Below are 26,014 nucleotides of genomic sequence, written 5' to 3' on the forward strand. Positions count from 1 at the left end.
GAGGCAGGAAGGGTATCTGTCACCCAAGGAGGGGTGGATTCATTATCAGCCAGAGTAAACAGTCGATTCTGTAGCTAATTTTGTAACCCTAATATGACAGTAAACCTGAAACTACCCCACATATTCAATTTTTATTAATAATTCCCTGACATACATCATATCCTTTTCAAGGGAGCCTGTGAAGCTTTACTCAACACATAGAGGGATTCTTATATTCCAGCTTAGAGGTTTGCATCGGGGGTGTGGGGGTGTGGGGGTGTGGGGGGGCAAATGCTGTATTTTACCCAGCTGCATGAATTTGGAGTGATTTTAAGTCCCACAAGTTTGCCCTTTTTCTTTCAAAGCTGAAGAAAACAACCAGCCAAACAAACCCTTTTCTTTCAAGCATAATAACCTCAGCATAATTCCAGAAAGTTCTTAGAAGAAGTGAAACCTTCCCTGCAATCACGTGGCACATCAACCCCCCGTCCGTACAGCCTGCAGGGAGCTGCCTGACGGACGAAGCATGCGGTACTGGGGGAGTCTGTAATGGTGCCGGAGGTTTACTTGTAGTTCTGCCTGGGGAAGTATCAAACCGTCTCTGTACAGCACTGTGAATCCAAACTCCACGTCATCTACCATTAATTTAGGGTTCTCTTCACTTAAGGTAACTGTAGTAGTTCTACACGCCCAAAGAGAGGCATTTAAAACTGGCTGTTCGCATCCCACCGTCCTTCTTCCTTTAAAACCACTCTGATCGCAGCCCTATTACCGCTGTTTCTGCTTTCTTGCTGTTTACAGTTTATTGATGCAATTCCTTCCTTCACTCTGGCAGAGTAAATGGCTCTGCTGTTACACTGCGTTTTACCCCTCTCCCGTCCAGCCATGCCATCATCCTACTGCTGCCGTGCGGAAAACCTGCAGGGCACAAACCGAGACTGCAAGGAGCAGCATTAGCCCCAGAGCCACCCAGCCCTACGGAAAATATTTTGCCAGTGCAAAAGCTCCACCAGTGGGGAATAGGACAGCGAAGCGCCACGCTATTGCTCTGTGCTGCGCTGTATTTACAAGCTGCTTTGGAAGTGCAGAAATTGCACCTGTTCCCACACAAATCTCCCTGCTCCCCCTGACACCGTGTAAGAGGGTGATTACTGCAACATCCTGCAATGTAATCCTGAAGGGTATAGGACAAACTCAAACACCCACAGAATACAGAATAATAGGACTCTGACAACCAAAAAGGCTGGGTTATATGAAGGGTAATGTCTAGGAAAACCCTTAAGCTAGGAAAATATAGTCCTGTGAAGAAACATCATTGCTCCCACGGTGCAGGTATTATAAGACACACGCTCCAGTTTTGCTGGAGCAACGATAAATCTCACACACACACACACACACACACACACACAAAGCATCAGTCCTGTTGCCTGTTTAGGCTTGCTTAAGGCTAAAATACCTACAAATCCATTCAGCACGGGAAGTACTTAATCAGCAGTTTCCTGGGTTTGCTCTCATGGCCCAGAAATACCATTCCCACAGACAGTTTAACTGTAGAAATAAATGTATACTTCCAGAGCTGGCTAATTAAATAGTAAATTAAAATAATTACAATAATAAGAGTAAGATAGCATATTTCTACCATTCCTTAATAGCCACCTGTGTTCCTTTTTTGGAGAAGAACGCTGGATTTCAAACTCAGCCCTAGAGCTAGAGGAATTATTCACTCTTGCTCCAGAGTAAGTTAATGTACAATTCAGAGATGCCTGGAGGGAACCTGTTGCCAATACTGGAGGGAGGCCTGGAGTAATTTACCCACCTCCTGAGCAGTTTACTACCTTCTTGTAAGGTATCCTTTGGGGAGATAATGGGTCCTTGGCTGTCATCTACATGGTGTTCAGCAGTGGGTTTTTTATGTTCCAAATGTAAGGTGTTTTCCAAAAAAATTCCCATTAAGGCATAACAAGCTGGCAGTGTTTCCATGAAAAATCCCAAGTACTGAACTTGTGGGAAAGGATGCTGACTCACTGATACTGATGGCTCAATACCGAGCTCTGATACAAAGAAGTAGGACAGTGGCATTATTCAGGCAGGAAGAAGAAAGCTACAGAAATGGGAAAGCAAGAGGGAGGAAAAGACAATTTTATGTTTCCTTATGATTGAAGACATACTATAAGAAGAGAGAGTTCAGACATTTGTCATACATGGTTTTAGTTGATATGCACGAATTTGTTTTATTCAGGTTCTCTGTGTTGTGCATCAGGAATACAAATTCAATATGAAATTTTAAATTGTGGGGCATCTATCTCTGTTCTTATCCCAAGCCATGAAGAAAGTCTTCCTCTCCTTTCTCTATGCCAGACTCTGAAAAGCATCTAAGTCTCCTTTGAGTAAAACCTGCAATGGATGAGAAAACACTGATTTCAAATGGACATTTTGGAACTGCCCTTTGTGGGAGGGCATCTGATTTATGGTGTGGTGTCCCTCATGACTTCAGTCGGATGGCTTATGCCCAAAAATATAAGGCAATCTTCAGCCCCAAGTCAGGCATGCAAAGATATCTCTTACTTCTTACATTTCTTTTAAATTATGATTTAAGGTTTCTCTCTGGTATTCTTCGCATGGCCAAGGCTCGCTTGTTTTTGTTGGATTTGTAAAGGCTTTAGAGAAAAGAGCGACTGAAAAATTAAATTGCCACAGGCAAGCAAAGTAGAGCCAGCCTGCACCCCTGCCAGCATGGAAAGTCATTGCCAGCACAGACAGTCGTTGCTGCAAAAGGAAATACTTTCAGTATGACAGCTACAGTCTTCAGACAAAGAATTATAAGGAAAAATGCTATTTCAGTGTTTATTCAGAGAAGGAAATCTTGCTTCTGGAGAGATGGGCTGAGGAGGAATGGATTCAACTCAGTTTTAGTTCAGCTATACCATGTGGGACTACGCAAGCAGTAACCGCAGCCACCGGGAGTCAGCCCAGCCGCCCAGCATCCCACCTTGCAGCCATTTTAACCCCCCAAACGTAATGCTGAGCACCAACCAGAGAAATTCTTGTGGAAGCTCAGATTTCAGATCCACTGGCTTTCCACCTCTCTCTCCCAGGCAAGCGCTAGCTGGTTGTGCTGGAGGGGAATTTTGAGCCTGCGGAGACAGGCACCTGATTGCCCAAAGACTTTCTGGGTTATGCTGATGTGCCTGGTTTTGGTCTGGTCTCCATAGATCTTCTGCGAAGTTTCAGTTCCTCTTTACTTGTGGATTTCTCTGTCCAGAGAAATTGAATCTTTCAGTGGATGCCTGATTCTGGTCTTGCTTGGACTGGTGTTGCGTGGCTGTGTATCTTGATCTGGAGTTTTATTTTCTGAAACCATAAGAGAATGACTGGGTTCTGCAGCCTACCCCAGATCATCAACCTCTGTCTTCATGCTGCTATGGCTCCACCCGTGGAAAGTGGCCACAAACAACATGAAAGAGTAGCAAATGAGCTAGCTAGTTCCTGGAGATGCATTTCCAGCTAGAGGAGAAAAAACGGATTACCACTAGGAGCAGCAGGCTGGGAACTCCTATTACCAAGGCATACTTGCTACTGGAAACAGCAGGAAGCTCAAGGGAAATGGTTAGTGCCTGCTTGCTGATGCAAAGAGCAGAGAAAAAAAAATATTCTCAGATTAAGTCCATGGGTCACTTCAGTGGTGTTATCCTGAGTCAACATTCTGGTTTCCTTTTAAATGCTTGATTAAAATAATATCAATACGCTACAAGTGTAGAAGCAAAGTATTTCATATTGTCTCTGTCAGCTACAGTTTAACACTTCACATTTTGCTGCTCAGTCCAACGCCTTTGTGCTCAGAAAGATTTGGCAAGGAGGTTTGTTTGAATATGGCAAGAGAGTGAGCTTTGGCTCGGTTATCTGCTAACTGCATCTGTCTGGCACGACGCTCTGCTCCTCTCCCATGGCCACAAAGCCACCTCCCTGAGAGCCCGCTGCAGCCACCCATGGACAGAGCCCAGAGGGCTTTGAGTATTTCACCCGATGGGGAACTTCCCCTTACTCCAGCAGGAAGGGCTGAGGGAACCCCAGCTGCAAAAGTCAAAGGGTTGAGATCATTCACGTGGGAAAATCTGAAAGCACTCTCAAATTCAAAGCAAGGGGTTAAACCAGGCTTTTCCTTCTGAAGAGTCTTGTCTAAAATGGAGCAGGCAATTCTGTCTCCCCTGCCTTGCAAACTAAACAAAAGCAAATGTAATATGTTCAACTAAAGCATTTTAAATTAAAACAAAAGAGAAAAAAAAAATCAATTCTTTTCATAATCCTGTTTTTATTTTCTAAGCATGACATGCTGAGCTGAGCTAACATGAATGTCAATCCCACTTGACTGCAGTAAGTGGAATGGTTCCAGCTCATACAAAAGCTGTATATGCCTGTAAAATCAGGGAGGAAACATTTATTTAAACCTTCAGAAATAATTAAATCATGTGTTTATTACAGTGAATGGTTAGATCTGATTGCTTGGAAGACTGGGGGACAGAAAATAGTGTTAACTTATGCTGCTTACATATATTTTGGATCTATTTTCTGAGATTAAATGGATGCAGAAAGTGTTTCCTTTAACAGGCATTGCCACAAACAATCTGTGGAGCAGGGACTGAACTACTTAGTTCCTCTGTGTAAAAAGGACAAAAAGTACTGGCCTAAAACTGCCTGCTATGAAGAAGGACTAGGGAAAACAGGGAGTGAAAGCATCTCTAGCTTCCCAGTTGTGGCAGCTCTCCTCTGCTGGTGCCCTCCATCTTCTGCCTGAGCAGGTAGTGGGGAACAAAACAAATCCTGTTTTCCCCTTGGCTTAGTTTCCTTTTTTTCAAAAAGACCCGAATTTCTTACATTATGGTATGTTCAACTTGCATAGGTCCCCTGTCCCACTTTCTGCCCTGGCACGTCTCTCCTGCTCTGCCTTCTTTGTGGGATAGCTGCGTACAGCCCATTAATAAAGTCAGATTAGTAAATCAAACCCACTAATCATCACATCCAAAACAAATAGGGCCCAAAGTTGCAAAGTAAGAAGGATTTTGCCTGCACTCCTGCATCTCTTCAGAAGACAAGCCAAACTTTTAAGAGAGTTGGCAGAAAGTATTAAAAGGAGCTTTTCTTACCAAGCAAGAGCAACAGCCGGGTGTTGAAGTGATTACCCTCAAAAGAGCTCAAAGACAGACATGCTTATTTGGCTTTTTTTCACCTGGGTTATCCATTACTGTTTTTCAGACAAAAATTACTTGATTCCTGTTCAACAAACAGTGAAAGCAGCTTTTATTTGACATTGTATAAGAATGTCTGTTACCCAGAAGTGTAGCTCTTTTTGATGGCACAAATGAATAATTATGACTACAGTGGAAATTCTGGAAAGAGCATGCAAGGAGGAAATCAGTTATTTATCCCTTTCTGGAAGAAAGGCCCTTCATTTCTTAATAACTGCTGATGTTCCTGCTTTAGCAGCCTATGTGCTTTCATATGGCCCTGAATCGAAAAGGGCCTTTACAACTGGGGAGCGTAACTTGTCCGTCTCCCTGTGGCACTGGCACAGACGGAGAGGAATGATGCATCAGAAGAGCTGACGCACTCAAAAGAGTTGAGCCCAGACCTGTATCCTGGATCTGAGCCACCTTTTGATCCTGGCACAACTGTCATAAGGGTCCCACCCCAGTGCCTGCCACTGAATACACTGAACCTGCTCCCTTTTCTCTCCCACCCATCCGTTCCTCAGCATGGGGAAAGAATGACATCTCTGTTTCAAGTCTGAAGCCTGATTGATTCATGGACAGGGAGAAGCAGCGTGATATGTGTCTTCTGCAAGCAGCTCATCCAACTGCCCGTGTTGAGCAGCAGCTTTGTGGCTAAATGACCCCCAGGTACAGAAAAAGAAGCAAAAGAGGTCTGGGGGCAGTGGGGGAGAGTAAGATGACAAAAAGATGGATTCAGAAAAAGGAGTAGGCAAAGGTGAAGGAGTAAGTAGGATAAAATAGAAAACTGTAATTACAGGTGTAGTATGCTGTATTCCAGCTCTCACAAGGCACATCTCACGCATGTTAGATACCCTGCATTTCTATGTCTGGGTTTAAGTTGGTCATAAAAGACTGTTCCTAAGGGGGTTAGTGGTGGTCTGCGTGCTTAGAGGTGAAGACCACAACTGCACGCTGAGAAAGGAAATCTGGAAGAAAGCAGAACTTCCATGTACTGACAAAGTGAACCAGAATCCAAGCAGAAGGAAGAAAGCAGCAAATTTCACCTTCTTTCACCAAAAATACACAAGCGGAATATGCATTGACTTTATGCCTACTCATTTATGCTATGGCTCCTGGTTTTCTGCAGGTTTAGCAGCCACTCAGGAGACCACAAAAGCTGTTTATTGCCTTACAGTATGTCAGAAATCAGGAATCACCTTCCATTAATAGCTGAGATGACTCAAAGTCTTCACAATAGCAAAACGCGAGACAGACTGGCCCAACAGGCAATGGGCACAGACTGAAATACAGAGGATTCCCTCTGAACATCAGGAGAAACTTTTTTATATTGTGAGGGTGACTGAGCCCTGGGAACAGGTTACCCAGGGAGGCTGTGGAGTCTCCATCCCTGGAGATATTTGAAATGTGTCTGGACATGGTTGGCAACCGACTCTAGGTGGCCCTGCTTGAGCAAGGGGGTTGGACCAGATGACCTCCAGAGGTCCCTTCCGACCTTAACCATCCTGTGATTCTGTGAATGACACAAGGTATGTTCATGCTATGAAACCTGTTGGACCTTGGCCAGAAGGAGCAGAGGCCATAAATGGTGTAGGGCTATCTCACTGAGGCCCGTATCACCTGGGGCCACCTCCAAAGAGATTGTGGCAGATGTTTCAGAGCTGTTGTCCTGCTGTGGAACCAGTAGTATAACAAGATGTTGAAGGCGCCTGGAGTCTCTTTTCCTGTGCCTTTCTGGGACTGGTTTTCCCTTCCTCAGGAAAGCCACTTGCATTTGCTTTTAAAGTCTGTACTTGAAGAAAAATTCATCTGTTTATTGTAACAAAGTGGACTTGAAAATAGGTGGTGTGCATGTATGCTTAGGTCAGAAGTGCACTTGCCTCAGCTGATAATTATTCTGTATTTTTAGCATCAGGGTGGGCAAATCTTTCTATTTTCTCCATTGGACAAAAAAACCAAAAAAACTTATTTCCTTCCTGTTACACACCCAGAACTCACAATGATTGTTATTCTGACGGAACTGCCTACTTCGTTAACGCATGCGTGAACATTGCTTTAAAGCAGACGGATAAATACAGCCTGGCTTTATTTTAAGCTTTTCACTAATGTGAAATTTCAGGTCGGTTGGAGTGATTGCTAAACTTTGCCGTCTGGAATTCTTCAGTTCAAACGCTATAATTCTAATGTAGATCTAATGCATTCAGCTCAACATTCAGAAACACATGCTTAGGTATATTCAGAATTACACTATTGTTTGTCTTGATTTTGCTGTTAAATAATCCTCAAATTTTCAGTTTTGGTGAGCATAATTTACAAGAAAATCCCTCATTTACTTATATGAAACAAGCTTAAGTAAATATCTTTAAACCACTTTCATGTCTTCTTAATTTTATTAAGATAAAGTAGTGATAAAAATGAATTAAGATTTAAATAATTCCTCACAAAAGCCTTTTTTCCAGACACAAGCTTCCAGAGATTTAAGATGAAGGGATTCGACCTCATTAGGCAGCTAAGTCTTGCCAATCTGTTTACATGGAGAACAAATGAAATACAAGAATGAAGATGGTTTAAGAACTCAAGTGAAACAGCTCTGTAAGATGTTACAGAAAGCAACACTGTGGCGCTTTTGTTGAAATGTCTATTTTTTAAGATGTGACAGATTCTGTTGTCTGGCAAACTGACTCCATATCTCCATCTCCCCAGCCTGGTGGTAGGGATTTCCCCCACTTAGCCAGCTGTGGCAAGTGTGACCTTGACCAGACTCCCTCCGCAACGTCTGTGGGACAGTGCCGCATGACCACACGGCTCGTGCCAACTCTTCAGTTGGCACACGCAGACCAGGAGGATGTGAGGAGTCCGGAGCTCTCTACCGTCCTGCCTACAGGTTTAGGTACTGGAAAAGAATTAGATCACTTCCCCCTTCCCCTCTGTATATTAGTCTTTCCTCCATTTCTCACCAGCTCTCTTTATGAGTTGTATTTAATAACACCCCTGGATGTTTTTTAAAAACATGCTGTTTTAATGTTTCTTTAAGAAAACACAAATTCCCATCAGACATAATTTTATGGTCTTACTACTTACACAAATGTTGAATTCCTCTCATTATTCCTATTGACCTTGGCTTCACTTAAATCCTGTGGTTGTGCATTAGTGCTTCTGCATAATATAAAATCATTTCCCTTGGCAAGATTTACACTACACTGCTTTAAAAATGATTGAATATCTCCTTGTTCTTGCAAGAAAGCAAATAAGGTGTCCTTTACCTGACCGTTCTTATTTGTTTCCAAATTAAACACTCCTCTGATTATTTGCTGTAGTGCTTTACATAGCCCATGAAGATCATTTGCAGCTTAGGGCAGCAGAGCCAGGCAAAAGGAGAGGAAAATGGACTGGACACAGCTGAGGTATGGAGGAGAGGGGCTGAGACTGCCCATTGAAACTCTTTGTCCTCTTATGGTTTTTTTGACATAATTGTTTTTTTCCCAGGTGTCTGTGCATTCATGTCTCCCAACCTGAGCAGCAGGTAGCCTCTGGTGAGAGGGGCAGAGAGGCAGAGCAAAGACAATGGGATTAGAATCTGGAAAACTGGGAAAACAAAAAGGGAGGGGAGCAAGATCTGCTGCCTGCCTGGTGCAGAAGTATCCAAGGATCTGGTTACCAAACAGTTGTAAAGGGATCCCTGGAAAAAATAAAAGGTGGGAACAGACCAACACTGTATGTCATTTTGTTCATCAGAAATGAGCATGAAGTTCAGACAGAAGCGTGACTTGTCACTTTACCTTGCTGGTTGACCACAATGCTCTTGGTTCTGCATGTTATGGATGCTGTCTGCACCACACTTTCATTTTGGTTTTTTTGGGGTTGGGTTGGGAGATTTTTTTTTTCTTCTCGTTTTCTTGAGGTGCTGGGCACTACTGTACTGTCTACTCAAGCAAACTGCACTTAAGCAGCATCTCTGCAAGTACAGGACCAGCATGGAATTTTCCATTTTGTTAGAATTTTTTTGTCAAAACCAGCCTATTTCAAGTGGGAGCAGACATGCCAGCTTCCCCAGAAAGAATTTTGCAGTGCCTACCTAGAATTTCCAGTGAAAACAGCCTGCTCAGTCTCCACGACAGCCTGTTTGTCAAGGCACATACCTGGGGTGTGAGAGATCCAGAGTCAAGTTCTTGAGTCCAAGAAAGATGCCACTGATGGTATAAAGCAAAATAGCTCCAAAAGGAGAGATTGAAAAAGCCCTAACTGAAGAAAGACAATAACGCGGCACGAAGGCACTTACAATGGGGAAGAACAAGCTTCATGTCCATGGTCAGAATACAAAATGCAGACTTCACTGCAGTCTGCCACATCTCACAGGTGTTCCTTAGGTTCCAAGGTGTTGAATTATGTTAGTCCATTTCAGTAAAGAACATTAAAAAAAATTCAGCACCTCTTATAATTCTGGATTAACAGACCGCTGTGGGCATGGCTAGCACGCAACATAATGTCTCAGCTGTGCAAAGTGATGGTATTAACACATCTCTATACTACCAATATAGCCTTCCCCAATATTCCTTGATGGTGCCCACCATGCACTTACCACTTTGGAATTTAATGTCTTTTCTAAGCAAGAATAGAACTCAAGTGAGCAACCAAAAGACTACAGCTGAAATTACTCCTGCCCAAGAACGCAAGACTTCAGAAACAGGATACTCTGAGAGCCAAGGGCTAGGTGTATTCGTGATAACAAAACTTTTATGTCAGTCTTGATGTTACTAACATTTCATTTTTAGTCAGGAAGTCCTTAAACATCATGTTTCACAAAGAACTTATTTAAATCTAATTGAACTTAATGGCATAGCCGCCAATTAATAGTGATGTTCATTGAGATGCCCTCAAGAAGCGTAGCATGGCTTGATTTATTGTGCCCGTCTCAGTCTGAGTTGGTTGTGTGTGCACACTTCTTAGCTCCTTCCAAAAGATAATTCAGTCAGCTCTTCCAACAACCAAACCATCCTGAGTCCATGATGCTACCTTTCACACTTTTACTACTGTACTCAGCTCCAAGTACAGTACTCATTCCTGTTGTCAAGCACCACATGCCTGCCCAGAGCACAAATAGCTTGTTGCAGAGCTGTTTATTACAACAGCAAAACAGAAACTTATTACATTTTCTTCACATGCAAATGATAATCCATCTGCTCACCACCACAAAATTTTCCTTTAGCATGAAGGGCTACACAATCTGCTGATTCCACCATACTGCCCACTGCATTATCTCCTTAAAATATCCATACCTGAACACACAGAGAAGCAAGTGGGTCCTGCAGCCAGCTGTTAAGCTGAAGGTAGACATAAAGATTCGTTTCCTGAGAAGATTCAAAACAATGACTTGGAGTCTTTGGCAATTTCCTGCTTTCACTCATTTGTCTGATCCTCCCTTTGTGACTTCTGTTTATCTCATCCATTTTGTCTGAATCTTTGAAAGAACAGAATTGCTACAGCAAGAAGGAAACCAATAAAACCATTTTGTGAGCTGCTGACAGCTCTGTTACTTCTGTAAGTCTGGAAAAATCAAGCTATCCACATATTTCTCCTTTGTCCTCTTGATAGTCAAAACTGGTGGACATAGTCTATACAGACTATGCAAATTACTACTGCATGAAGGTGCGATGACAAAGTCATGGTTTGAGCCATCCTGCAAAACAAATATCTGTTCTGCCAGGAAGAAAGTATTTATTTCATCCATCTGATTCTCTCGATTGCATAGCATGCCCAAATCTTCTCACTGGAAAGATACAGAAGGTGCATCTTTCTGGGAACACTTGGACCACACTGGAATCAAGAGATGTTCCTGGCACCAGGCAACAATTTCTCCCACTCCATGGCTTCCATCAGCAATGAGATACTGGTCTGCACATCAATTTAGACTGTATTTCAGAACTATAATGGAGAGTAATGCTGGTTTTCTCGGTAGCACATCATATGCAACTATGATTGATTTTCATATTGCAAGAAGACTGCTATTTGAAGCTGCATCCCCAAAACATGAATAAATACCCTCTTTCACAGTATGTCCTGAAATACAAATGGGCTTAGTTATGCTTTCACTGTAAGTCACCAGTAGTGCTACTGAAATCATTGCAGTAAGACACTAAAGGAAGAGGAAGAGGTGTTGTGTTAATAATGTATCTGACCTGCCTCATCCTTTTTTCAGAAAGCCCTCCTTTTTAGATTAAAACACCTGTAATAGCATCATCTCCTACTCATATAATTTCCTTTTCTTGCATTGCATGATGCCTGCACTTAACCATGGTGGAAGAGGATATGGCAAGCTTTTAACCTTACTGAACCTAATGTGAGACTGACATTGAAGCTGAGTTACTCAGCTTGCCTATTAACTAAGGAATGTTCAAAGACATATGCATGCGTTATACAGTAACTCTGAATGCAACTGATGGAGTAGAATACCCCAGAAAGGGAAGTTATTTGCATGGTTTTTCATGTTGCAGGTGGCAGCATAGCACGGCTCCGAGCTCCACACTTCCTTTCTCTACCAGAGAGGCTGAAGGAACAGAACATCTCTCATGACTTTTATGTGTTCAGCCTGTTGTCAATAACCATAGACAGGCGCAAATACCAAGGGGTTTCTATTAAAATGAACAAACACCCTAAAACTCCACCCAGATGCATGGAAAAATTAGTTATTTTCCCCAGCCACTATAACCAGCTACACTTCCCCCCTCACAAGCTCTAAGCCTACCTATAAACAGAAGGAATGCTATCGAGGAGGAAAAGGAACCCAGAATTAACATGGGATAACAGAGTGGGGATAAAAATATTTCTGCTAATGTTTTGTACATTCCTATCCTCCAGCATCTTTGGCAGTCGGCTTTCTGCCCTCTCCCACCCACCCACCCCACCTCCCAATTGTATGAATCCCCATTAGACAAATGCCCTCTCACAGATACAGTTTCTTTCCTTTCCACATCCCATTCAGTTTCTCATCAGATCCACAACTTTTTAACTTCTAGGGAAATGGTGTCTAACCTATGGCTGGTATCGAGCAATTGCTGCCCAGCTATGCCTGGGGCTACCTGCGTCAGTCCTGAGAATCACATAATCCAGCTGGTAATGCAGTTTTAAGAAGCTAAATTGAAGGTGACACCACAGCTGCTGCCTCCAACTGCGATGCCTGGACCTGGCCAAGCCAGATTAAAGCTACAGAGATATGAAGTAAAGGATCTTCATAATTTCTGTCCTGATTCATACCATGATGTCCTACTTGAATTGTTTGGTTCCTAACTCAAGTGGGAAAAATGGCAAGAATCCCATCAACACCCACGCAGGTGTCACCACCCTGTAGAGACACCAGAAGAGAAGAATCTTGTAGAGTCCCTGCATCAAAACTAGAGCTATTCAAGTCTAACAAAGCTAAACAGTTAAAATATTTGTGTGGACAGAAGGAGAGATCACCTGTTAAATGGAGGAGAATTCATTGTCCAGGGCATCACGAGGGAACGGCAGCGTTCCTTTTTTCTGTGAGTTCAAGGAAGATCACTAAAGATGCTTATTTTTTGCCAGATAATGTACATTTCCAGGCAGCAGTAGAAGCAGACGTGGCTCCACATCAGACCCCAGAAGCATGGCTGTTCTTCGGAGGCATTTTTCTCTGCCAGGCTTGCCATGTGTCCTCTTCACTCCGGCATCCTTTGACACAAATTCAGCGGCAAAAGGTGAGAGGAAAAGCAGAAGCCATGAAAACATCCAGAACAATGAAGAATGCACACTCAAACATCAAAGCCCATACGCTGCCCTTATGGGCTGTACTCAGCCCTCCTGCTATCGCCACAGCCAGTGGCACAGCTGCAGCCCCCGGGCTTCACCAGGCAGGTGTTGATGTGTGTCCCAGCTCCATACAGGCATGGTGTCTGGCAGTGGTAGTCTCCAAGCTGTGCCCCAGCCTCAGCTGGGCTGGTGCCATCTGGCTCTGTTTAACCCCATGCTGGGGACACCATGAGCTGTGGGAACCACCACATACTGATGTCCAAGCCCTAGGAATTTCCCTGCACAGCCTGAGGGTGCTCTGTGTTGCCGGTGCCTTGGCCAGGCCCTTCATTTTCCCATTCACCCCATCCCACCAGCACACTGTTTGTTCTGCCTGCCCGGCCCATAGCCCAGGTACTTTGCCGCAGAGCCCATCCCCAAGCCCAGAGGAACCCCCCACACTTCACCCCTCTCACCTCCTTCATTTTTCCTTCCCAAAACACTAGATTTCAATCAAATCCCCGGGCCCAACAATCTGAATAAACTAATCTGAATTTGTGGTAACGGTGGTAAATCAGATAAACTAACCCAAATTTCCCCAGAAAATCTGTCTTTCCACATTTCTTATCTCCCAGCTGCCTCCTCTCTAACATTGGCCATCAACCTGCACCAGAGAGAGAGGGCTGCACCATGCATCGCCACTAGAGAACCTGCCCACATGTGCCACCTCCCCTGGGATCAGTATGAGGAAGAGTAGTCAAGTACTACCCAAAAAACAGCCTTTTCAACATGAAATTCTCAGCTCAGCCAAAATAGTCCTGAGGTGCTCCGTGAGCACCATGCTTGGTGGAGCCACCACAGGACTGGACTGCTGTTTGGCCTTGCTTGTGTCTGCTCTCCCTGGTGTGCAGCAGGTTTACATCCCAACATGCCCACATTAGGGATGTGCCAGGGTATGGAAATGTGAGATCAGGGTGAATGCAGGCACGGTGTGAATGGACATTTAGGCTGGGCAGCCAAAATCACCCTTTTCTGCAGAGCAGGGGTTATAGAGGCACTGGCCACCCTGGGGGGAAGCTCACCTCTACAAACTCTGTAGGCCAAAATTCAAATGTTCTTTCTACCTACAGCTGTGAAACCTCTCTCTGATTTCTTGTTTTCTACAAGGGACTGAAAAATTAATGTTTGGGCCAATATTTAATCCCAGTGTTGCAAAAATGGACCATAATGACCTGAAGGTGTTTTGGATTTGTTCTTTGCTGTAGCAAACCAGATGGGCAGAGAATAGTGATTTTTCCTTGAGGATCTCAAAGAAAAATCAGATTTTTTTAAACATACCGTAGAGAATGATTGCTTCTTTCACATTTTATTGCTCCACTCCACAGCAACAAAATATATGAAACTAGCCCAACCACATATCTAGTCATACAAAGGCAATCAAAAGCACATTACAAATAATATATGATTCAACACAGTGCAATATCATTCATAATACAACCCTAATAATCCCATAAAAAATGGAATTGCACAGTCTATGAGATTTTCCCAACCTGTGTGTAACAAAGATTGGATTAGTTCTCATCCAGCATTGTTTCTATGAGGCTGAAACAAAACAACATTAAGCTAGTTGTGTGAGGAAGCAAGACTTAAGAGTATGTGACTCTATATCTACACTTATTGTTGCAAACTGAGTACAATAAACTAAAGAAAAGTAAATTTAGAATCAAAAGAAAATTAACAAAATAAAGAGGTCTACCCATGAATCAGCGAGTTAGTAGGTTTTGTAAATTCAAATGTGTGTTATAGCCCAAGAAAATTAAAATATGAAAGTGGTGGAAAGTGTTTATTTTTGCCATCTGGCAAGTCCGGGGTCCAAAGACAATCCTAGACCTTATTAAAGTCAGTGGTCTGGCTGGATCATCTTCCAGGTACAACAGAACACCCTGGGTACAAAACAGCAGAAATGAATCAAAGCGTTTACAGATCCATAAATAAATATTAATCCACAAGTTATTGTAGAAATTCTTTAGAAATTAGAATCTCCGAAATGCTTCATGTTTTCTTTGAACCAAGCAGTAAATTGAGAGGACTCTTTACTTGACAGGCCTACGCTGCTCATTTCCCGTGCTGGCAAAGAAATCACGAATAGGCACGATTTCATGGCTATGGGCCCATGATTGCATCTGAGCAACGTCATATACAACCTGTTGGTTACAAAGGCCTGTAAAGAACTGGCTTTAAAAATCAGGAAACGCATGGCGGGAAGTCATGGTTCAAGAAGATGGGCAGACAGCATGAGCACATGTTGGAGCAGATTTATGTTTAATGCCCAGTTCTATGCACCATTAGCCCAGTTGAATGCACCATTAGCCCAGCAGAATGCACCATTAGCCCAGTAGAATGCACATTAGCCCAGCTGAAAGCACCAGTAGTAAGTTTCCTGGTGATACCAAACTGGGAGGTGCTGTTGGCCCTCCTGAGGAACAAGTTGCCTTGCAAGGAGATCTAGATAGCTTGGAGCACCAGGCTGTGATTAATGGGATGAAATTCAGCAAGTCTCAATACCGGATTCTGCACCTAGGATGGAACAACACAAGGACAAGTATAAATTGTGAGAAGCGGCTGAAGAGGAGCCCGGCAGGAAGGGACCAGGGGGTGCCGGGTGACAGCAGGCTCAGCGTGACCCAGCAGTGTGCCTGGGTGGCCAGGAGGGCCACCCGCATCCTTGGGGGCATCGAACATGGCATAACCAGCCATCAAAACAGGTGGTTATCCCGCTGTATTCAGTGTTGGTGCGGCCTCACCTCGAGTGCCGTGGGCAGTTCTGGGCCCCACCGTTTAAGAAGGATGTGAAAGTCCCTGAATGCATCCAAAGGAGGGCAACAAAGCTGGTGAAAGGTCTGGAAGAAATGTCCTGTGAGGAGCAGCTAAGGACTCCGGGCTTGTCTAGTTTGGAGAAAAGGAGGCTCAGGGGCGACCTCATTGCTCTCTACAGCTTCCTGAGAGGGGACATGGAGAGGGAGGCGCTGATCTCTTCCCCCTGGTATCCAGTGATGGGACATATAGGAATGGTTCAAAGCTGTGCCAGGGGAGGTTTAAACTGGACATGGGAAGCATTTCTGTACCAAGAGGATGGTCAAACACAGGAACTCCCTTCCTAGTGAGATGGTCAGCACCTCAAGCCTGTCAGTGTTTAAGAAGCATTTGGATAATGCTCTTAATAACAGGGTTTACTTGGTCAGCCCTGAACTGGTCAGGCAGTTGGACTAGATGATCATTGTAGATCCCTCCCAACTGGAACAGCCTATTCCATTCTATTCTGTTCTATTGTACCCAGTGTGGTGAACTGGTGGGATGGATGCTCAGGGAACCCACCATGTGCTCTACCAAAAGCCTGCAGATCCCCAGGTGGAACATTTTCTGGATGCAGTGATTTAAGTATTTAAACACAAAGGCACCGTGAATTTTTTTTCACTATCTCATTGCCAACCCCCACCCAGCCCTTCTGTGGCAGTGCAACTACCTGGGGAGACAAGTGCTGGTGCAAACTGTGAGACAGTCTGCCATGGGCAGTCAGCTGAAACCCACGTCCTTAGTGTAAGGGGAAAAACCTGAAAGACACATGCTCTCAAACTGGAGGGATGGAGGGAAAATTGTAGCAGAAGGCAAGAGCTCCAGGGAAAGCTGAGATGTAGCTGACCTTTGTTGAAAGATGGATCAGTGATCCCTGCAGCCTCTAAAAACACGCCAACGTGTTGCTCCAGGCTACAGCTGGATCCAGCGGAGTCCACAGCGCCTGCGTGAGTGACGCAGCTGGACCCAGGCCCGTGTGCAGGGGCGCGTGGGTGCCAAGCTGGGATGAGCCGTAGGGGTAGGTGGGGGTGACATTTGTGGCTGGCTGGCCCAAGGGCCCCATTTCATTCCTTGTGCCAAGGCCCATGCCAATTGTGCTGCAAGACTACCCGGAAAATTTTGTTTTGAAGCAAGAACAGAGCCTGCTTAATCCTGGTTAACGCAAAGCCTCTGTTAAAAATGATGTGCATGATTTAAGAGTTTGTTTCAAGCTGACTAAATCATGCAAAGGGGACATTCTTTATTACCCTTTCTCTTGAAGCAAATTAATTTCCATTCCTCCTGAAGCGAACCTTAGGGAGTGAGGAAGAATCACAAGAGCTAATGGGGAAGGCGTCGCATGTGTAACACCACCAAAAATACTCACTTACTCTTTCCCCACAAAGCCACTGGGTAATTTAAAATAATAAAACATCAGAAAACAGGGCAGCTTGCTTCTATGTAATTTAGAAGCATAAAAGGGAACTGATGCTGTAATTACAGGCTGAAAAACCCAAAGCCCCATTTTTTAAAGTTGTTTCAGCAGACTTGTTTCTTAATTGCTATTAGCTCCTCCAAAGAGAGGACAAAACCTCCAGTCAGGGGCTTTGTTCAAGTATGAATAGACCCAGGTAAAAGCAGTGTACCCCAAAAGATGCTGGGGGCGGGGGGGGGGGGGGGGGGGGGGGGGCTGGCAGAGCAGAAGGGGTTAGTTAGTGTGCCTCAATGCAGACACCCATGCCGAGACTGGGGTTTGCTGCCAGCAGAGGTAAGTGACCAAGAGGAGACTTAGCATGTCTATGGTATTTTCCACCGATCCAGATCAGCATCCTCACTTCACAGATCAGCCACTCGAGGCACAGAAATAATAGGACTGATTTAGAAAAGCTGCTGAAGGGACAAACCCGAACCTAAGTTAACATGCCTTCTGCATTTTTCTCCAAGCTACTACTTCGCATTCTGATGTAGTTAGTGTATATACAGACTAGTTAGCTATATATGTGTAGCGTAGTTACATGTATGCCATTATAGTGAGTTTTTCATCAAAATTAGCCAATTTGAGCTCAAATGCTGTAGGACCATTGCAGCCATGTGAGAGAACAGGTGCCGTCTTTTCAGACGAATGGAAGGAAACCCAGAGGGGGAGATGCTTTTTCAGTGGACCCTTTTAGGGAAGTGAAAAGAGGCAATGTAACTTCAAGAACAGCGTGGCTTTTTCAATGAAGTTCCTTGTTCCAAAGTAAGAGGAAGCCGCTTCCAGCAGCTCTGTGTCTTTCTCGGCAGTTCAGGCTGATGGTGTTGGTCATTGTCCGTTCCACTTGGAAGGTCAGTAAAGCTGGTCTCCTCCTTGGCCTCAGGAACGCTGCCTCCCGCATATGCCAGAACACATTTGCAGGCAAGGCTTCTGACTTTCTCATTTCCTTTCTTGTTTTGTTGTGCAGAGATTTTAAGCTCTTGGCTTCCAAGCTCTCTTTTTATAGGCCTTTTGCCTTTGTTTATTGTCATTTAGTTTTTAGTTGGTTTTGCTAAGACGCCCGGTATCCTTTAGGCGTGGATGCCCATAAATTAAAATGCATTATTATTATAATAAAGTTGCGTCACTGCTGAAAGCCAGACTGGCCAACATAGACCTCTAAATAGAGGGCTAAGTGAGAAGCTGGATTGTATCGACCTCTACAACAAGCAACACAGCAGACAGTATCTAATCTGGGAGGTGGAAAATATGGAGAGGAGATGTACAAAGGGGTATAAGCTTCTGGTGGCCTGAAAAGTCCATCTTTAAAAACTGGGATGACCATGAAAATCCTGAAAACTTTCACAGGGAACTGAGATGAATTATATGCTTATAAGGCTGTGGTTGTTCTAAACTGTTGGGATTAAATGCTAAAACAGGCAGCATGCTTTGACTCCCATCTCAAATGGGCCAACCAGCTAGAGAGAGCGGTGGCTGTGCGCTACCACAATTACAGGGAAAGTTTGCTTATTGCAGCAACCACTTATGAAATGAAGAGTTCGATAATCAAATAGAACAGGCTGCTCTTTTTTCAATCCTTTCTTTGAATATTCAAATGAAATGTTTTCACTTCGGAGCTTTGAATCCAGAAAAAAATACCCCAGGTGTCATTTCTTGTCATTTCTCTGCTGTAATCAACCCAGCTCACAGACAAACATTCAGAGACTTAGCAGGTCTCTTTGTAAGTGCGAAAACACTAGGTAGGATCCATCCTGCTCAGCCAGGAAACCTTGGATTTGTGCTATAGTTTTAGCACCTAAAAAAAGTTATTCCTTAAGTGCCTAAGTTGTCCATGAAGAAAGGAGATGCCTCAGAAGGCTTGCAGAAGAAAATTCTTCCTTGCTTAACACAGATGCATTTTGTTAAGCAAGAAAGATCTCCATCCCAGGGGTCTTCAGAAACCTGCTTCTCTCCGTTTACTGTACAGTGAACTGTACTGTACACTGTACTGTACAGTGTTGTCAGCTAAAAGGTATTAGATTCCAAAGTTTATCCACAAGTTAGCTGCCTAAGTTCAGTGAGCTGGATCCAACCCCTAAATGTTCCTCTTTCTCTGTACAATTTTACTCTCAAGTGCCGCCTGTATGAAGATCGTAAAGGTGGTTTTATATAGAAAGAAGCACCACACTCCTGTGAAGAATGAGAACATTATTTCCATTTCCCCATAAACAAACTGACCCACAGAAAAGGGACAAGGTGACTTAGGTTAGGTATGCAACACATACTTATGAACTCGAGTTGTACCTTGTCCTTCGTTTCCAGGACTGCAAAGGAATAAAATGAACACCCGTGGTCAAATGCCGTCTTCAAAAGGCTGCAAGCACAACTGCTAAAATACATTCTCTGAACTCACATGAAACTCTATTTTAGTGAAAAGATGATTCCTAGAGACCTAAGTTCTACCACCCACAATGTCTCATGTTAATGTGTCTTTTTAATTTGTTGTTTATTAATCTTATTCACGTTCCTCTACTTTACGTAAAAGTCCATGAACTACCAGTAATTTCTGCTTTCTGGTTGCCTTTATGCTGAAATGTTTTCTTACCATTTCTTGGCTGGTTTGATTTCTTAGCCTTTTCCAGTTGAAAAATTATGGGTCCTGTTTTTTGTTTGGTTTGGTTTTGCTTGTAAAAAAACAAAATGATGATGATCTAACAAACAGAAAACCTTACAAGAAAAATCTTCCCTTGGAAAGACATCATGTCCAATTTGTCATAGGTTTTCCCCCAAATATAAATAACATTTACTTAAGCCAGTAGATATTAGTGGGCTGATCTAAAACTATATGATAATGACATTTGAATTCCTGCTGTCATTACTTTAATGGAAAGTCCTACTTTCAGTTTTTCTAACCAGGAAACAGGCAGAACTAGATACTTCTTTAAAAGCCACAGCTGCAAAATGTCTACATGAGGAAATCCTTCTACTTTGATTTGTGAAAAGGTACACTGTCCTTTACGCATATATGGGTGCCTTGCATTGCTCTATCATGAGAAAGGATGACAGTAAACATCCCTTTTTGCTGAGATGGGAAAAGCTGCAGCATCAGCAATCCATCACTTCAAACCTTAAATAGCAAAACAACTGCGTGGTATTATTAATACAGATACTAAAACTGACTGAAAAATAGCAGTACCTTCTTCAAGAGAAATTAGAATCATGGCTAATTTCAGTGTTGCTCATTCTGTTAGTTGCAGCTCTCAGGAGTTTGCCCAGAGGTTTCTGTCAGAACCTGGCCACAGGTCAGACTCAAAGGGTCTGTCCTTCTGGTTACTATTAACTTTGATGAAAGTCGGGTCAGCTTACTATCTCCCTTGCTCCCTCGTTGCAAAGGGATCTGAAATGTGCAGTAGATTTTGCACTTGAGTAACTCCTCCCCTCTGGGCCACCGCTTCTGAGTGGGTCCTACTGAAGTGTAGCTAGAAGCTGGAAGAATTGGAGGTCAATGGTCCTGGCTCTGATCTGGTTAAACTCACATAAAGTTCATCAGGGTTAATTTTATAAATATTTTGGTGTAAGATAATTTGGGCCACATTAACTGAATCATCTGCCATGGTATTTTCCCCTTCTACTGAAGCACAATTCAGTTATTCATGTGTGTTAATTAATAATCCTTCAAGAGCCAAAGCATTAGTACATCATTTATTCCTTCCTGCCAGGAAAATTATACAAGAGATTTTGTATTCATTGCTCTGTTGCCAGAAGAACTATACTCAAGAAATGGAAAATCAGGGAAAGACAGACTGCCCACTCTGCAAAAGCATCGACGGCATACATCAGACTTTGCTTATCACTTCCTTGAACAAAACCACACAGCCTTGATAGACAAATGGCAGACTTCAACAAACAAATCTCATATAAAACTGCCACTGCATTTGGAAAAAAACAGAAGTCCTTCCCAGGGAATTTTTCTTTCTTATCTGATACAAGACCTTTGTAACTGCTCTATTCCTTTAACCACAAGACTCATTAATGAGGGCTACTTGGCGATCACAACTTTGACATAATTGTCCCCAGTAGTGATTTAAGGAGGGAAAATACATCCCTCCTGCAAAAATAAACAATGTGAAACTTTCCCAGCAGTATCAGTTCCAGTCTGGTGGAGAGGACATAGTTCAGTGCTGATGACACCACTCTTCTGCTGCAGCCACCCCTCGGGTGCAGCAGCAGAGCTGAGCACCCAGTGTCCAGGGTGGTCAGAAAGCTTGCCTCTAGGCTAGCATCTAGGCCAGTTTGTTTAACGGTTCTCCTCCAACAACTCTTGAACAGAGGTTGGTTGTATTCTTATATTACTCGAATGGCCCGTTTGGTTTATGCACACCTCTTCTGCCCATTTGTCACTGCAAAATTAATCAAACAGAAAACTCGCCTAAACCCTTATTAAAATGTTCATTCTTATTCAGCAAAGCTATCTATTTATCAAAGTAATCTATTATCTCATGCGGAATGATCTTATCCATCCACATGAGGAGCCCTAAGAGATAGTGAAACATAATTAACGTAGAGGTTTATGAATTCATTATAGAAAATTCTTGCCTGTCAATGGAGAAGAACAGCTCATTCCCATCCCAAGATGTACATTTCTGTCACCTTTGTCTCCAGATAAGGCACAAAGATAGCATTTGGGTTGAGAAGGTTTTACTTCTAGGTCCAACCGATGACTTGAATATATAAATATATGGGTCGTTCCTCAAGAAAACAGTTTCTCCTACAAGATTGTGTAGTATTTGGAAAGCACCCAAGTAAAATCATAAAACTGTCTGGGTTTCTGGTGGTTTTGTCCTCAAACAAAACAGATGTGCTCAGGTTTTGCTGCCCTCTGCCAGTGCAGGCACAAGTACTGTGGTGAAGAAAAAAAAAATCTGGTAACCAAGCCTTTGATATAGAAAAACCACACGGAGTTGAGTCATAAACTGTGGACACGAGACAACTAATTATGGGTTATGTTAGGCATGGGGAACAGGTTAACTGCTACATAATTACAATTGAGATCGCTGTGGACACAGTCAAGGAAACCCAGTTAATAGAAAGAAGTAAATGAAAATGTATTGGTATCTACGTATACAACTTCTGTTTTCGTTAGCCTCTTCAGTGATTTCAGATGTTCTCGATGCTTTACCACTACTTAAGCATTATATTTATGAATCCTAAACAGGGGTTTGTATTTCACATTCTGCTATTTTTCATGAGAACAGCAGGGAAGGAGTTAGTAAAGGTTCCTTTAATAAGCACCTTGCACGGGTGGCATTGCCAGTTGAGTGATACTCCAGGTACCAGAGACACAATACAAACTGGAAATCTGTGAAACAGAAACCCCTGTGAAACAGATCACTGAGCGGTGGAAAGGAGATGGGTGGTCGTACCGAAAGGGTTGGTAGTCGAAGGGCTACTGGGAAAGGAGGGGCACTGGAAGCTGGACTTGGGGGACACCACGGGCAGCAGAGCCCCGCGGCTGCCCCGGCCACCCCACCAGCAGGAGTGGCCCTGCCAGGGCTCAGGCAGAGCTATCTGCTGCGAAGCCACCTCTTGTGGAGAAAAACCTTCTTCTGACAACAACAAAGGAGCGAGAAAAGCAAGGCGAGTGTCCAGATGGGCTGCATCCCCGAGGCTTCCCTGAAGGCCTGACTCAGACTGATTTGCAGGCTTCCCCGTTTCCTCCTAGCCTGGTGGAAACTTACCCTGGTTCCTTGAACTCAACCTCCAGAAGTACACACCATTTCTGAGTACACACCTATATATAGCCTCCTTCTGCAACGCCACCTCACTGTCAGAGGCTGTTTCCCGTTGACACCAGCTAAATGTGGTATTGAAGTTTGAGGCTGAGGTGATGGGTCTCTACCTGGGTGAGCAGGCAGACAGCCAGAGGGATGTCCAGGTTGCTTGACCTTACTGTGGTGTCAGAACTCGCACAGTGGAGTTGCAGGCAAACACTGTGGCTCTTTGGGTTTCTCTGTTTGCCACAATGATTCCGCTTTTGGTGCCACTGTGGGTAAGCCCGGGCGGTACGGTGCATGCCGGCAGCCACCCATGCAGGGTATCCCTCTGCCCCACCAGGCATCTCCTTCCAGCTCTGCAGGTGGGGATGCTCTCTTGTGCAAGATGCCCAGGTGTGCTCCTGCTCTTTCAGGCACATGGACTCTCGTCTTGGGTTTTGATCTGCACCTGTAAAGGCACAGGTGTCCAGATCATCAAGGAGGATGTCACAATGTCCTTGAGCTTTCCCATAAAAATTCCTGGCAGTTTCCAGGTCCTGTATGTGCTGGAGAAGGTGTTTCTGTTTAAAGCACATTGACATCAATATATTTACACACGTTAATCATGTGGGAAATGTCCAGTGTATATAAATCCATCTAACATCTCACAAGCCTCCATACTTTTTATTACTGAAAACAACTTAATCATCAGCAGACTTTAATTAGCTGGCTGCCTGCTTCCTCCCGCAGAGCGTCAGTGCCTGCGATACCCCTGGTCCCAGAAAAGATCCCTGGCTTTACACCGCGATTCATTTATTTTCAGTGCTAAGGAACAAACTTCCCCTTGTGTAACCATTTCTAAGTCTTTGCCAAGACTTTGCTTCTTCCCTATGGTTACTTATACTCCAACCATTTGCACTGTGGGTGTTTGGATATTAAAAAATTATGAAGGGCTTTTCTGAATGCTAATGTAAATTGCATTTTCCAGATCACCTTTTCTGCAGCTCACCTTCAGGCATGCTATTCCAAGTCACTGACAAAGCAGCTGCTCCCAGCTCACCAAACCTATGATTTAGAAAGACAGAGGCACTTGTGATTCCCTTCCACACAAAGAAACGTCCTGTCTCAAGACCTCAACCATGAGTTATGAGTACGTAGAGCTTTGCAGCCACTGCATATTAGAAATAACAACTAATTACAAAACTGTAAAGTGAAACATAATTACTAAGGAAGAGTATTTAAATGCCACCATAGTTTATTTTGATAGATGAGCCTGTCTTGAAAATGAAGGATTTCCCACAGGAGAAATAAAGAGTCTCAAGTTGCTTTTTGATCTAAAGGCAATTTCTATACTTCTTTTTTTTTTTTATCACCTCCTTTGAAGGGAATCATGACTCAGAGAGGCACAGGGTTAAGGGTGTAATGAACATTAAAGGCTCCTGTCACTGCAGCAAGACTCCAAAAAAATTTTCAGGGACTCCAGACCTATGATTTTATTTTTTTTTCTGTTTCTCCTGGAGTTGGTGTGATAGGATGTAAAGCAAATCTGGGCCCTGATGGATGACAATTGCTGCTCCGAGAGAAAAAAAAGAAGAGATCACTTCAGAAAGATCACCAAGCAAGGACCATATACATCGAGGTTCAGGGATCCATTTCCAAGTAATCTGACTGGAAAAAACAGGAAAAGGGGTAAAAAAAGAAAGCAAGAAAGACAGCACTGTAGGGCACCTGGGAGATGATAGTTTATCTAGGCTACTTACTGTACAAGAAGGGGAAAGCAACAGCGCAGCTTTGGTGATTGCTGTAGTAATTTCTATAGCTGAAGTACCTGCTTTTGTGTGTGTCTATTTGACGTTGGCTGGGTAAGTTACTCAGTTTTTTGTGACAGGCAGGTGGTCGCACCCAGCTGTGTGCTGCATTCCTAGTTTCACTGCTCTTCTCCTGGAAAAAGATCTTGAAATGACACTCAAACATAAACATATCCTTCTCATTTCATTCGTTTAGGGACCTGAGGCAGTTTACAGGCCATTCCATGTCTTGGTTAAAGCAGTATATGTTAATACACTGGAGTCAACTGACTTGGACATCTGTCCTTCAACATCCACCAAAACTGAACTGAGTGTGTGTTGCTCATAGGCTTATGCCATGGATCAGCTTGCCCCTGACAGTTCACAGAAGCTAAACTGGATGTTTCACATCCACTTCAGAAATCTTTTTATATTTGCTGTTCAAGTTCAGTGAGAATACCCCTAGCACTGTCCAATCGACAAGCATTGTCCTTTTTCCTTTTTTTTTTTAACTTTCAAGTTTCTCTCCTTTTACAGTCCTATTTTGCTTGCAGGCACCCATTTCCTTCATTTCTAATTTAGGCATGGGACACTTTCCCAGAACTAAAATCAAGGCATGAGTAAGGAAAATGGTATGCAGAGTATGAGCACTGGTGGGGAGTAGATGCCCTCTGTTACTGCCAGTGAAGCCTTATTATCAACATGACGAACCAATTCAGAGCTTCCATTAAGGCAGTTTGATTTTGGCATAGGAGGAAATCATCCAGCATTTTTCAAATTGAGTTTCAACGTTATAGATTCACACCAAGGAGTAAAAAATCACCTTTGTATTTATTTGGGCCAGGCATATGGGCAGACCATTCACCTGTGTAGTACAGATCTCTCACGGAGCATTGTTTAACCACAAGGCCACCTCCAAAACCTTTGGAAATCAGCAGGAATGACTTCAGCAGGGTGTTTGGCCTCAGCGCAAGTGTGCCCATGCAACTGGCAATGCCACAGCAATAGCTGTAGCCCTTTTTACTTGCATGGAGCAATATCACACTATATTCACCTCTGTTGCTTAGATGAGCAAGTTTATCACCTGGACTCGAAAGCCATGGTGGCACAGAAGCAGCTGCCTGTATTTCACACCCCTGGGTGGAGAACAGGTAACCAGGCACATATAAAGAGTATTGCTGGTTCTGCATCCCACTAGCATCTTCCTGTGGGGTTTTGTTTTCTCTGTGAAATAATTTT

The 26,014-nt window shown here is 43.6% G+C and overlaps 1 long non-coding RNA gene across 3 annotated transcripts in view; it reads left to right on the forward strand.

The window, feature by feature from the left end:
- The first annotated feature begins 954 nt into the window (after positions 1–954).
- LOC308060936 overlaps positions 955–26,014 on the forward strand; it is a 37,887-nt gene continuing 12,827 nt past the window's right edge. For all 3 annotated transcript variants that reach the window (XR_013926980.1, XR_013926981.1, XR_013926982.1), the window contains exons 1-2: positions 955–18,177; positions 19,558–25,926. This is a non-coding gene — a long non-coding RNA (uncharacterized lncRNA). The remainder of the gene's footprint in view (positions 18,178–19,557; positions 25,927–26,014) is intronic.

Source organism: Falco punctatus (assembly GCF_963210335.1).
Source record: "Falco punctatus genome assembly, chromosome: 3".
NCBI classification, from domain to species: Eukaryota; Metazoa; Chordata; class Aves; order Falconiformes; family Falconidae; genus Falco; species Falco punctatus.